The 15265-nt window shown below is 36.9% G+C and overlaps 1 pseudogene; it reads right to left on the bottom strand.

The window, feature by feature from the left end:
• Nucleotides 1-9256: 9256 nt before the first annotated feature.
• On the bottom strand, nt 9257-9756 carry LOC122739079 (annotated as a pseudogene).
• Nucleotides 9757-15265: the final 5509 nt, after the last annotated feature.

The raw sequence follows: 15265 nt of genomic DNA, 5'->3' as shown, positions 1-15265 counted from the left end.
AATACAATAAGGGCCTTAGCCTCAAGAGGTCTTAGGGCACTTAGGTCCTTTATTCTAACTCCGAGCCCCTTTCACTTTGTAAATCCCCCTGCTTCTAACTTTCCTCTCCTTACTGCCACTGCTGAACCACTGTGTTCCTCTCTCACTGACCTTCTGTCTATCTGCTTCTTCAGTCTGCCCTCTGCTGCCTTTGCCGCCCCTTCTCTAGTCAGACCCCCTGAGTCTAACCCCCAGGTCTATATATACCTTTTCTTCTCTCCACTCAAATCTCGGGGCTTTTTGTAGCCACACACCAAGCTAATCTGCCAGGCAGGGCTGCGGCTAGGGCTGGGGGCATGCTGAAGCATCCCATGCCTCAGCACAGGCTATTCGGGATCTTTCAGATAGCTCCGCTCAGGTCGGAGGGAGCTGGGGGCTTTTCTCCCCCAGCTGTCTGACCTGGTGTCTTGTACAGTCCATGCAGTTTTTGGGCTCAGCTGAAGCAGAGGGGGAGGGGTACCAGCCCCTTCCACACGGAAAAGACCCTGAGGGCCTAAGGCTTTCCAATCTCAGCCCAAAGGTAGGGTCCCCAAATCAAAATAAATTTCCACAGTGTTCACTACCCAGCTGCAAAGGTTTTGCGTCTGAACCTTGGCACAAACTTCATGTCATTTGAGGCAACATGGTGGTACGGTGGATAGAGTACTGAATCTAGAATAAGAGGAACCATCTGATTCTTAATTTGAACTCATATCTTCCTGACTCTAGACTCCTGTTTGCTTCGATTTCCTCAGCTGTGAAATGGAAATAATATTAATCAGACATTTGTCCCAGGGTTGTTTTAAGGTTGTTGTCTCAATTAGGATATTTGAGAAGTGGTTAGGGCAGTGGCTAAAACATAGTTTCTTTAGTTTCTTAATAAATGATCATTCTCTTCCTATAGAATAAGGCAACTAAATTCACATGATTTTTTTTTCCATCTTTAGCAACTCACATGTGTATGCAATTTGCATAGGTGTAGGAGTACTCATTCAGATAAAGTTGTTGTTTGTCCTTAGTTTTCATAGAGGGCCATGACAGGTGATGTCATGACTTGCAGTGAATTATATTTAAGTGAATGAGGGCTGTGCAAAGTCACCAGCCTCACTCTTTCCTCCAGAGCCGTCTGGTCCCAGTGGCAAAATATATATCAGGATGACTGGGGATGGTCCAGGATGTTTGAAGCAATTGGGGGATAAATGACTTGCCCAGGGTCACACAGCTAGTAAGTATCAAGCGTCTAAGGCTGGATTTGAACTCCAGTCCTCCTGACTCCAGGGCCAGTGCTCTGTCCACTGCATCACTTAGCTAGCCCATTCAGACAAAATGATGCCTCCTAAAAGTACTATACTTTGGTGGGATCTTTTATGAGAAAGGCTTCAAGCATTTGGACAGTAGCAATCAGGAAGTGCTTTGTCCCCGGTTCTAAATTACAGCTGGGCAAATAATCATTTTTAATAGAAGAGATTGGAAGACCACATCCTGCTGCATATATAATGATGATGCATTTCAATAATCAAGTATCTCTCAAAAGGATGGGGTGGACCTATATAGGAACCTTAAATTAATGTGTTGCTGATGAAATTTTTAATTTTGAGGTTTGTTTCACTTTGATGTTCTTTCCCTCCCACCCTACAAGTAAATATGAGATTAAATTTATTTTTAAAATTGCCCTTAGAAGGAAGTTATTCCAAAGACTCTTCATAGACAGATATCTTTAAAAGTTGATAAAAAAATTGATCATCCTGAAAAGGTCACAGAAACTATAAAAATGCTTTACCTTTGCATGATGCCTTTAGAATTAAACATCTATCTGCCATTTCATTTGATCTTCAGAATTAAACATCTAGATTCTCTTTCATTTTATCTTCAGAATAACTCTGTGAAGTATAGTGAACAAAATATTCTGATTCCCATTTTATAGATAAAAAAGTGAGGCTTAAATAAGTGCCTTGTATAAAGGTAATGGCAGCAGGCAGCTAGTTGGTGCAGTGGATAAAGCACTGTCCCTGGATTCAGGAGTACCTGAGTTCAAATCTAGCCTTAGACACTTGTCGCTTACTAGCTGTGTAATGTTGGGCAAGTCACTTTTGCCCCACCAAAAAAAAAGTAATGGCAGATAGAAATGGCAGCACCAAGGCTAAAAATTATTTTTTCTTTATTCAAGAACAAGTTTAATGTCCTACCATTTATCTGTTGCTTTTCTAATTCTGTGTAAGATTTTGGGTTCCATAGAGCTCTGAAAAGAGTGAAATGAGAGCATCCCTGATGTTTTACACCTGCCTCCAAGTCTTATATAGGCTTGAAGAGTACATTTCCCTATCCAAGATCTCAGGCTTCCCACTGATCTGTGAATGAGGTGTTTCTAGAAAGCAACAAAATCCCAGAGAAGCTTCTAAACAAGAACTATTGATAATACCACAAATGGCTTCTGCTCTATGGGGAATTCCTCAGAGATCCTCAAGCAGAATTTGATGGAGCAGGTGATGAGAGGTTCCAAGAAAACATACAAGAATACATGGAAGCTCCTTCAAACCTATCATTCTGCTACTGAATTGCCTCTTACTATCTAGGTTCCCTGAGGAGGACACAAATTGCAATCTCTACAGAAATCACTTGCAAAGTATAATGGCATACACAAACTTGAAACTCAGGCATAATCAAATAAAAGCTTCCAAACTGTGGAGCAGAGGTGATCAGGGAACACCTGATTAGCCAGACTGATGTTACCCCCCTGCATCTGAGGGCATCATGTGCTATGTCCCTGTGATTAGGGACATTTACCTTATTGGAATAATATAGCACATTTCCAGCTCCATGGGAGATGCTTCAGCTTAGTAAATCAATAATTTCCCTAATTAGCCTTGCTACAGGAAAACATGTTATGAGGATATCCCCTTTAACTTAACCAATATAGAAAATTCTGAGAATGTAAACAGATAAATTAGGGAAGTGCTATATTATTAAAGAGATGGCATAAGGAAGCCATTTACTAAGAATAAAGGATAAAGTGCTCCATTTCTATCTATGTAATGTCAGGAGCTGAAGAATAAAACTTCCAGCAAATAGGGGAGACCCATTGGGTAGGTTTTTGGGGGACCATGAATGAGAATTATACAAAATGAATAGTCATGGATAAGTCAAAATCTGTACTGTTTGATAGTGTACCCATGTGGATGAGATCACAGAACCATAGGATTATAGAATTTCATGTGAAACACACCTTAGAGATAATCTAGAACAATTGTTCATTGTACTTCACTGTAAGGATATAATTATTGACTTTAAAACAAGATTAATTGTGGGTAGCTAGGTGGTGCAGTGGATAAATCACAGGCCTTGAATTCAGGAGGACCTGAGTTCAAATACGACCTCAGACACTTGACACTTATTAGCTGTGTGACCCTGGAAAAGTCACTTAATCCTCATTGCTCCACAATAAAACAAAAAATGAGATTAATTGTACTCTAAAATTATACATGCTGGTGATCTTTAAAACAAAACAAAACAAAACAAGACCCTGTAATATAATGGCGCAAAAAGATGAGAGTGAGGATATGAGAATAGCAAAGGTCTTTTTGGATTTATGTCCTGTCCCTGAAATTTGCTGTTTGTATGACATCAGACAAATCATTTAACTTTTCTGAACTTTACTGTCCTCATGAGTAAAATTGAAGTTATATTTATAGTGTTTGCCTCTCTCTACAGAGATGTTATGATAATCAGATGCAATAATATGTGTATAATACTTGAAAAAAGTAAAATGTTCTATAAATATGTTATTATCTTATAAAATAAAAATTATTTACTTTCTAACATAATCTACTTTATAAAAGAAGGCACCATAGTGTTTTATGAGGCGGCTCAGTGGGACAGTACTTGAATTGCTGGAACTGAAGTAAAAAATACCTGAGTTTAAGTATGACCTCAGACACTTATTTATGCCAGGTAAATCACTTAACTTCTCTCTGACTCAGTTAACTCATATATGAAATGGGGTAACAAAAAACACATATCTACATGGATTGTGCTAAGGATAAAATAAGACAAGATTTGTAAAGCACCTTGAACACCTTAAAATTCTTTGTGACTATTATTATTTTACTGATGCTACTCCTTACACCACAAATACTTTCCTTCATCTTTATATAATTAAGTCATAGGGAGAACATTTCATTCTTTAGAGGAAGCTAAAATTTCCCCTTCCTGGATAGTTGTACAGAGCATGCCCTGATATCCCTTGCCTCATTTTAATCCAACATGTGGGAACATGGGCAGTGTGTCATGCATCCAGACAGCAAGGCTGGTACTGTGTATCTTTTAATTAGCTGTGGAAATAGAGGAAATGTTAACTAGACCAGACTGAAATATAAATTGAGTTTACATTTAAAAAAGGGTGATCTATAAGTCTTTCTATATTATTTCATTCTTACTGCAAGTGATGGAAGGATTTCTTTGAATTGCATGGTGGAATGATGGGCAGCTGTCATATTACACACCTGGCTGCTACATGTCAGTGAGCACTTGAAAATCTTGTTTCTTTTGTGTGTTTTTCCCAGTCTTATGCCAATGAATGTTCTAAGAGATGAGAACTCAATTTATCCAGTAACTAGGTGATTAGGGAAATCTCTGAGATCCATGATAGGTCCCATCAGCAACCAGAATGGATAGGTGGCAAAAAGGGACAACCAGAGTAGTAGGGACAAGAGAGGAACCACTTGAAAGTAGAAAGGCAATCATGGAAGAATGGGAGAAGCTTCAGGAATCATGATCCCTATTGTCAGAAAGAATTACTGCCTATGGACCATAAAAATGTTCTATATGGATCCTCAGAGTCTAGCAGAATGCTATAATTAGGGGAAACTTCATGCGGAATCCACAAAGGAAGAAAAAGATTTCCAATAGTCAAAAGGTACCCCTTTACTATACTTGTTTTCTAGTTATATGTCCCACTCCATTTAAGTTTGAACTTAGTCACCAGGGATTTTATTATGAAAGGGGCTTTGGGCCCTTAGCCTTTTAGGGATTTGCCTTTCTACTAGTCATCCTTTAGTAAAAATATCTTTTGTAAAAAAAACAAAAAACCAAAAACCAAACTACTTAATTCTGACTAGAAAATTTGTAAAGGGAATACAATGAAGAGAGTTATAATCAACAGTATGAGACAGTACAGTATCTCTGGAACCTTGAGAGAAGTAACAGGAATCTATGCTTTGGAGATCTGATCTGCCAATAATAATGGGAACTAAGAAAATAGCCAAGACGGGGTGCTACACATGTATACATGTGAATTTTTATTATTATTACTGTATAGCTGAACTTCCAACTCTTTCATGAAACCTTCCCTCATCCACCTAGTCACCATCTTATAAATCTCTTATAGAACTTTGTTCATAAAATACTTCATGAATGTGCTTCTATTTTTTTAGGAATAGATAGATGGCTTGTAGCTGGACTTGTGATTTCACAGGCTTAGCTATGACATAGGTATGTGGCGTAAGGAACTGCTGAATGAGGAAATTCCCTTTATCAACAGAAATTGGCATATGCTCTGCAATTTAAATTAGTGAGCTCCACAGGATCACATTTGATCAGAGAAATGCAAATTAAAACAACTCTGAAGCATCACTTCACACCTATCAGAGTAGCAAATATAACAAAAATAGAAAATACTGGATATTGAAGGGGATGTGGGAAAGCTGGTACACTAATCTATTGTTTCTGAAGTTGTGAAAAGATCTAACCATTCTGGAGAGCAATTTGGAACTATGCACAAAGAGCTATAGAACTGTGCATGCTCTTTGATCCAGCAATACCACTGCTAGCTTTAGATACCAAAGCTATCCCCCAAAAGAGAAAAAGACCTATTTGTATAAAAATATTTATAGCAGATCTTTATGTGGTAGTTAAGAATTGGAAAACAAAGGAATGCCCATCAGTTGGGGAATGGCTAAACAAGCTGTGGTATATGGTGGTGATGGAATATTATTGTGCTATAAGAAATGACAAGCAGGATGATTTCAGAAAGGCCTGGAAAGACTTGTATGATCTGATGTATAGTAAAGTGAGCAGAACTAAGAGAACATTGTGCAGAGAGACAGCAAAATTGTTTGATGAAGAACTGTGAATGACAACTATTTTCAATAATACAATGATTCAATAAAATCCCAAAGGACTAAAGAAAGAGCTGATATTGATGGAATGCAGACTGAAGCATGCTATTTTTCACTTTCTTTCATTTTTTCTTTTATTCAAGGTTTTTTTGTACACAATGACTACAAGGTAATGTTTTACATTATTGTATATGTATAACCCATATCTTATTCCTTACCACCTCAAGGAGCAGGGAGAGAAAGAAGAGGAAAGATAAAAATTAGAACTCAAAACTATAAATAAAAATGTTTATTACTTAAAAAATAAAGGATGAATAGAGTCATATAAATCAGGATTTAAGTTATAATACTGTCACTAAGAGGCCTTTCAATAGAAATACTCTATTCTTCCCTTCTACTACCACAGAAATTCTGAATTATAACAGACAGAATAAATCTAACAATCAAGAAAAAAGTATTTATTAGATATTGGATATTTATTGGACACATTGATACAAGCTGGGGATATAAAGAAAAAAAACCAATACTAGCCTTCAAGGAGACTACATGTTAATAGAAGAGAGAACATTTTCCCATATATCAATATCTCTATATGTATGTATGTATGTATGTATGTATATACACATACATAGAGATACACATACAGATAGAAACATGTACATACCTATTCTAATGCACACGTGCTTATTACTTTACTATGCAAAATTTGAAGGTAAACTGCTCTCAGCTGAGGGATCGTTTTATGTGAAAGGCTTCGTTTAAAATAATACTTTAACTGAGTCTTGAAGGAGAATAGGTATTTTAAGATGTGAAAGTCAGGAAGGAGCTCATTCCAGGTAAGGGAGAACAGTACAAAATAATAATAGAGTAAAAAGAGAATGTCATGTATGAGGCAGTAAAAAAAGGTAGCATAAATGCGGCATAGTTGAGGTCAATATAGGAAACTATTGGAAATCAGGAATAGCAGATGGACATAATCAATGGGGAGAACTATAGTCCTATTTTCTTCCTTCCCTTCCATTTACCTGCTATTTAGCCATACACCAATGGAATCCTTTTGAAATCTGTTTTTCCAGAGTTCAGCTATATTAATATATAGTGTTTTCCTCAAATTTCTGGGTCTGTAGACTTCCTTAAGTAAGCTAGTATCCTGAATTGACACAATCACTAACTGAGGAGCAGAAGTTTTGAGCTGGAAGGAACCTTAGAAACAATCTAGTTCACCCTTTTTATTCTACACTGAAGCACTTTAAGATTATACTCTTGGGGGCGGCTAGGTGGCATAGTGGATAGAGCACTGGCTCTGGAATCAGGGGTACCTGAGTTCAAATCCGGCCACAGACACTTAACACTTACTAGCTGTGTAACCCGGGGCAAGTCACTTAACCCCAATTGCCTCATTAAAAAAATAAAAATAATAAAAAAAAAGATTATACTCTTTTTTAGATGATGGATCCCTTTGACAAACCAGTAATGCTTCCTGACCATTTATAAGATTAATGCTTCTAAAAACATTGAAAATAATATTGCAAAGAAAAAACAATTATACTGAAACAAATCCAAATATTAATAACTCCCTCCAAGTTCACAGATTTCATTTTAAGAACCCCTTCTTCAGAAGGTTCATAGAAGGAAAATCAGAAGAGTAAAAGATCTTGAATCCTTGCCATATAAGGATGCATTAGAGGACCAAGGGATTTTTAAAGTTGAGAAGAGATGATATCATAGTTTTCAAATATTGAAGGATATTTTCAAATATTTGAAAAGTTGTGATGTTAAAGAGAGCTTATTTTTATCCATCTTATCCCACAGGGCAGAACCCAGCAATAAAGTAAAAATTGCAAAGACATAAGTTCTTAATTGATGTAAGGAAAAAGTTAAAATCAATTAAAGATGCCCCCAAATGGAAAGGACTGCTTCTGGGGCTAGTGAATGAATGAAAAGCTTATTTCTTAAATGTTTACCTTATGCCAAGCATGATGCTAAGAACTGCTGATAAAGATGGAAAAAAGAAATATTCCCTTCTCTCAAAAATTCACATTATGATAGGTGGAGACAATACCAATAAGAAGATTCATATGTATGAAAGATGGAAAGACTCACTGATCCTTAGGGTATAAGAACAAGACAAATGGCAATTCCTCTTCTTTAATTCCATTTCCATTGACAAAGCCATGTCCATTTCTTAAGGGAAACTTTTTGAATTTGCCAAGAATTTTGGTGCTGAGAACTTTTTTTCCCCCCATGTCTCTGGAGGTATGCTTCCCAAGGAGGCAGAGCTACCATATGTTGTTGATATTGCTGCAGGTACTGACCTGGAGACTGGGAGACAGACCTGAGTGTGCTACTATTTTTGTGTTCTTGGATTTCTCCATTAAAGTCTCAGCTAGTGATGCAATGGATAGACTGCTACACTTTGAGTCAAGAAGACTTGACTTCAAATCTGTGACTGTGGAAAAATCACTTAATTTCTTTGAGATTCAAACTCAAAATGTTGGGTTTTAACTTGATAGCTTTTGGTCCTTTCCAGGTGTAAACCTATAATAAGCACATGAGGTGATGGTGATGGTTTAGGCCACCTGACACAAGCAATATCTCTTTCTCTCTCTCTCAGAACACATGGTGGACATTTTATTATTAGATCGTCAAGCCAAAGCTAGATGGTCATTTTTCAAGTATGATTAAGATTTCCCTTCAAGTACAAATTAGGCTAGATATTCCCTAAGGTCCCTAGCATATTTGAGATTCTAATTCTGATTCTCAAGATCATTGTTATATGATGTTCTTCCACATGTCAACTCAATGAAGTAGGACCCAACTTCCAAAGCTAGGAAATTATAAGTCGACTATTTCATAAAACCCATCCTCATTCTGTTTTTTGTTTGTTTGTTTTGTTTGTTTTTACCACAAACAAAAAAGTTTTATTATACACGTTAATTTAACAAGAAATGACAGCCCCAGAGATCACTGATCCCTCCTTTGGAAGCCATAGTTCCTCTTAAATAAGATGGGAGAGGTTTTATTCCACAGCAGCTTCACACAGTCTAGAGGCCAGAGGCCCCTTTCCCCAGGCCCTGCCCCCTCTTGCCCCGCTATGGACCATGGTCAGCGCAGGCCAGGATAGCCTAGATGTACTTGTATACTGGCTTGCTGGGCACGGTTTGCAGGCACAGGCTCACTGGGCACTTGTAGAAGGAAAAGAGCTGTACCTCACTGTAGCCCACCAGGAAGTACATCTTGGAGGGTGGCTTGCACTGTAGCAGCAGCAGGCTTGACTACCAGCTGTTGGCCTGGCGCTTGATGACCACCTGGTCTTCCAGGCAGCCGGGAAGGTGCTGTACAGGAACTTTCAGAGGAAGACATTGTCCAACCTCCTCCCCTCCTCTCGGTCCAGGTTACTCGTGTGCAGGGTCAGCCAGCCCTTTGTGGTGAGCGATATTGGGGGGGGGGGCAGGGCTGGCTCATAGGTCACTGTCTGGTACCCCTTTCCCATTCGGACCCAGGCTGCTCAGTTCTTGCAGCAAACCATGGTGGCGTGGAGGCCTCTGCAGGCAGACAGCAGCTCTGGGACCCCAGAAACTGCCACCTGCAGGCTCAACAGGCTGCTGCACAAGGGCGCCACCATTTTAGGACAGGCATCCCCCATCCTCATTCTAAATGCACAAACCTTACTCAATTACTTCACTAATTCTGGATCTCTTCCATTTTTTTCTTTTGCCCTCTCTTTTCTTAGAAATTCACATCTCAGCTATAGTTTGAACACTTGCTAAAAGATCAAGAATTGATGAGATCATCCAGTCGTCTGCAGCTACTCTTTGTTTTATTATTATATTTTTATTTAGAATTATCCCCAAGTTACATGTAAAGAAACCACACAGATTTTTTTCACATTGATTTTTTAAAAGTTTGTGTTCCAAATTTTCTTCCTCCCCCTTCTCAACCCTTGTTAAGGAACCAAGCAATTCAATATATGTCATGCATGTACAGTTATGCAAAATATTTTTACATTATTCAAGTTGTGAAAGAAAATAAACAAAATACCTTTAGAAAAAGGAACTAATAAATACACCCCCCACCCCTCCACTCTACTACAATCTCTATTCAGCTACCATCAGTTCCTTCTCTGTTATAGTTTGAATTTTTCATAAGTCCTTCTGATAGCATCCTGCTCATCATTTCTTTCAGTTACTATTGCTAGCTATATTACCCTCCTTCCTATTCTATTTGTTCTATCCTAATTCCTAAGCAATGATTTTCTTCAGAGAGTTTATGTACCTTCTTTTCCATTTGGCCAATTTGGCTTTTCAAGCTGTTAACTTTTTTTCATGACCCTCCTGCATCACTCTCATTTCTCTTTCCATTTTTTTCTCTACTTCTTTAACTTTTCCCTCTACCTCTCTTACTTTATCTTTAAAGTCCTATTTAAGTGCTGCCATAGCCTGAGATCAATTCATATTTTGCGTGGAAACTTTGGAATTAGGAGCTTTGACTTTGTTATTATCCTATTTTGAGGGTGTATTTTCATCTACCTTGCCACCAAAAAAGCTTTTGATGGTCTGCTGCTTTCTCTGCCTGCTCATCTTGACTGCCTATTTCTTGGCTTTTAACTCCTTCTTAAAGTGGAGTGTTGCTTTTAGGATACACTGACCCAAGCTATGAAGGGTCCCAGGTGGTATGATTATACTTGTTTTCAGCCTGTCAGGCAAGTAAATAACCACAGGCTGCTTTCTCTTTAACCCGGAAGCAGAGATCTGATTGAAATCTAATTCTCTATGGTCTGAAGCTTGGCGTACCTGTGTCTCTTTCCCACTGGACCACTGCTGCTTGAGTCTGATTACTGATTCAAAATATGGGTGCTCTGCCTTAGCTCCAGATGAGACCACAGCAAACCTCCCCCCACCCCAGCTAACAGCTGGACCTGCTCATGATCCATGAACCAAGTTTCAGAATAAACTGCTGAAGATTCTGAAGCTCTGGAAGCACAGCCTGCCTGGGACTGGATCTGCACCACAAGCAGAGCTTCTCTCTCACCATGAATAGCAGGTGATCCCAGCCACCTAATTAAGCCATACTTGGCTGGAAAATAGTTTCATTCTGTTCTTTTGTGGATTATGCTACTCCAGGAGTTGTCTTATGGCATTTGTTTTTGAATAATGTGGACAGATTTGTTGGGAGAGCTGGAGAGTCACAGCCTTTTCTCCCCCATCTTAGCTCTACCCTTCAGCTATGCTTTTAACTTGGATTTACCTCTCTTGCCAACACTTAAATAAAGAATACTTTCTGCCTACCCCAGCCCAGCAGCAAATTATTACAACCCCACTCTGATTTGCTCTGAAATAACAGAGAGACAAGGAAGAAAATCTGTTATGTCCAGCTTGAGCCACTGAATACATGAAGACACATGCCAGTGAAGATTACACTACCATTAAGAGCAGTTAAAACTGTTACTCTAAAAAATAATCTAAGAAGGAATTAAATTAGGAAGCTCAAAATGAATAGTACCAAATAGTATGGGGAAAATTTTATTAGGGGATAGGGCAAGGAGAGAAGTGAGAATTAATTATTAAACAAACTTAATATAATATTCAAGAAATTATTAAACCCATAATGATAAATTAAAGTTTGCAGTTTTCCAGATGCTTTGCTACCCTTTCTAATTTCCCCCAAATCCCCAAGGCTTTCTAGCTGACCAAAGCAGAATAAGAATAACTTGTCATAGTACAAGGAGCTTCATGTGATTTTCATCATCAAATGCTTTCAAATGAATGTAATCAGTAATCTTTATAAGCAAATTATAAACCAATCTAGAGAAACTAGTATCAGTTTGATCTGGATATTAAGATGCAAATATAAAGCAAAATGTACATACAGATTTTAATAAGATGGCATGCATTAATTTTTCTTAGTTCTCTAAATGAACAGCAATCTCTGTATTATATTTAGCTATATGACTGTATCCACAAGAATCTTCTGTAAGTCATCCTATGAAGGTCTTTGAAGCCAAAGGATATCCCTAGGATAGAAGCAAAGAAGTAGTAGAAAGCTGGAAGTATAATAATATCTGATATTTAAATAGTGTTTCAAACTTTACATAGCATTTTGGATAAGTGAACGAATTTGATCCTTCGAAAAATTTTCTGAAGTAGTTTAATTCATTACAAACTCCTTTGGATGTATTAAGCAATGAATATTTTAGGAAACAAAAACAAAACTGGGCTTGTTCTTTTGGGTTCAAAAGAACAGAAAAAGTAGCAATGTATATAAGTTCTAAAAAAGTAAAGTTAGGCCTATGCCAGGAAAAGCTCCCTAGGAATTTGATGTATCCAAAAGTAGAATGGACTGCTTCAGGAGAAGTAAATTTGCCATGTTGGAAGTTCTTAAAAACAAAAAAGACTAAACAAACCACTAGGTGGGTTTGTTTTAGTAAAGATTCTTTTGGATATGGTTTGGACTTCATATGCATCAAGGTCACTTTTAACTCTGATTCTGTGAGACTCAGAGAGATGAATAATAGCTAGCATTTAAGTGGCTTACCCAAAGTCACACAGGTAATATGTGACAGAATGAGGGCTTAAACCTAAGTCTTCTGATTCTGAGTGTAGAGCTCTTTACACCATATTGCCCTGGAAGGAATATTGGTATTATTCTAAAGGCTAAAGGGAGACTGGAAACAAGATTATTTAAGGCAAAAGGAAAAAAAAAACACTGACTGAGACACAAAAGGAAATAAATCTAGATTTAAAACTCAAGGTGAGCCCACACAATATAGTTAGATGCCAAAGTGAATCCCTTACAAGAAAATATTTAGGAGCTATTGATAAGGATTTAAAGAGTGGTGGTCATAAAAGGATTTAAAGCCAGCTTCTAAGCTGATACTCCAAAACTATAACTCTTCAAAGTGAACAAAGTACCATGTCTTGATTCCTTGCCAAGAATAGTGATATGAAAATCACAAGATAGAGGTAGGAAAATAATATTCTACAGTAAAGCTTTTTTTTTTCTTTCCAAAATCTCAAAATATGTTATAAAAATCATTCATTCATTTTCATAATAGACTCTTAAAGCATCATGTCCACCTTGACGAAGATAAACTGAGATTCAGAGATTTTGTTTGGACATTTGAAGTTGATCTAAACAAACACTGAATCCAGATTTCATGGTAATTTGATAACCACTTGTTACAATATTACTTTACAATTTAGGTAGACTACAAAGGCAATAAGTAAGAAGAGCCAAAATTTCTTTCTACTTTGAGTACATTAAATAAAGTGAAATGTAAGGGAAATACTATCACATCAGTTATTATATTAGGTGGTTTTACTTCACTGTTTTGGAGGGGCTCTGTTTTGTTGAGGTGGGGTATTGTCAAATATCTGTACAGGAAAAATATATGAATGTTAAAGAAAAAACACTGGTTTCCTTATCTTTCAGGCTTTAAGTACAGGTTCTACTCTTGGACTCAATGTCATTACTGTTCAGAAAAGGAGCTTTGATCTTCATCATTTGCTATCTTGCCCAGTTTTTCATCTAGTAGCCCCTCTACTCCCAATGCCTTACCATGCTGATGCTTAATTTAGTGCACACACCCTATTAGCTTAACACATGGCTCAGATGTCTTAATCTCAAGAAACAATTATGGCCTTAGCCTGCCAGATGACAGGAGTTACTGATGTGTGCTACTACATCTAGACAATATATTTTGGGGGGTGGCTTCAGCATGGGGTTAGAAATAATATTAGATTGTCAATGTGGAAGGCTGTGGTACAGTGTAGGTCTATAAAGAATTAGTTATGTGACATGGGCGAAGCCTTCTAACACCTCTAAGCCTTTGGTCTAGCCATCTCTAAATCTTAAAGAAAGATATACTGAAAAGGGAAAAGATACACTAAATGGGAAAGACATACTAAAAGATACCTAAAAATATATTAAATGTTTAAAAGTTTTAAGACATTAACTCACATTCATAAGAAGCAAAGGAGATTCCAATTCAGTTATTTGCCTTTAGGCATATTAAATCTCAAGATAATAGCTTGCTTTCTATACTCATGTAGAGCACAGTTAGAAAAAATAATCAAATTGTCATGATGTTAAAGGAAATCAGTATATCAAAAGATTGTGATCACTGTGTTCAATTAAACAATAACACGTTATAATATGTATGTATATATATTTGTATATTAGCATGTATGTACCTGAATATATATATAGTTTTGTATATATATATACACATATATATGTATACACACAATACCCCAAAGAAATTTATTTTTTTCAATTTTCTTGTTTAAAAAACATACACAAGAAGAAATATGTGTGTGTGTGTGTATTTCTTCTTCTGGTGTATGGAGCTATGAATTGATTGAATCATTCTGGTGGTGGAGCTATGAAATGATTGAACCATTCTGGAAATATATTTGGAATTATGTAAAAAATGATAAAAATATTCATACTCATTGACTAAGAAACTTTACTGTTAAGCATATAATGCAAGAAGTTCAATAATGAAAGGAAAAATCTCATAATCTCAGAAAGAGCCATGCCATTTACATTTCTTCCTATGCAAAAAGAGGGTATTAGAATTTGAGTAGAGTGCAGTGAAAAGGAAATTCATGAAAGATAGATTTTTAATGCTGAATGTTATCATTACTGTCAAAAAATTAATCAGTTCAAAATAACTTCCCATTTTAAAGGAAAGATAGAAGACACAGTTAGAGGGAGAAACACTCACACTGACAGCTTAAAACTATTCATGCATCCAAAACCTTGATTGAATAAGGAACAATAAAAATGCTTCAGGAGATGCTCTTGGCAGAGTAAGCCAAGGTCTACCTTAACTTTAAATATCCTGAATAAGATAAATTATTCTATTATCAAAAATATTGAAGTAGAACAAAAAAAGAAAAAGAAAACTTCAATAAAACATGTCTCAATCTGGAAGGATATATGGGGAAGAATAGAGAAGGAAGGGATAAAAAACAATAAGCCAGATACAATGTACCATTCTTACCTTTAATAACAGGAAAAGAAGACATTTCTTCCTAGGAATACAACTTAAGATCAGATATCTATGGGAAGACAAAGCAAAAATGACAGATTAAAGTTAGTAATCAACCAAACTCCCCCAACATTACCTT

The sequence above is a fragment of the Dromiciops gliroides genome, chromosome 1, assembly GCF_019393635.1.
Source record: "Dromiciops gliroides isolate mDroGli1 chromosome 1, mDroGli1.pri, whole genome shotgun sequence".
Classification (NCBI taxonomy): Eukaryota; Metazoa; Chordata; class Mammalia; order Microbiotheria; family Microbiotheriidae; genus Dromiciops; species Dromiciops gliroides.
Note: the sequence above shows the minus strand (reverse complement) of the source record. Positions and strands in the feature narration are given on the sequence as shown.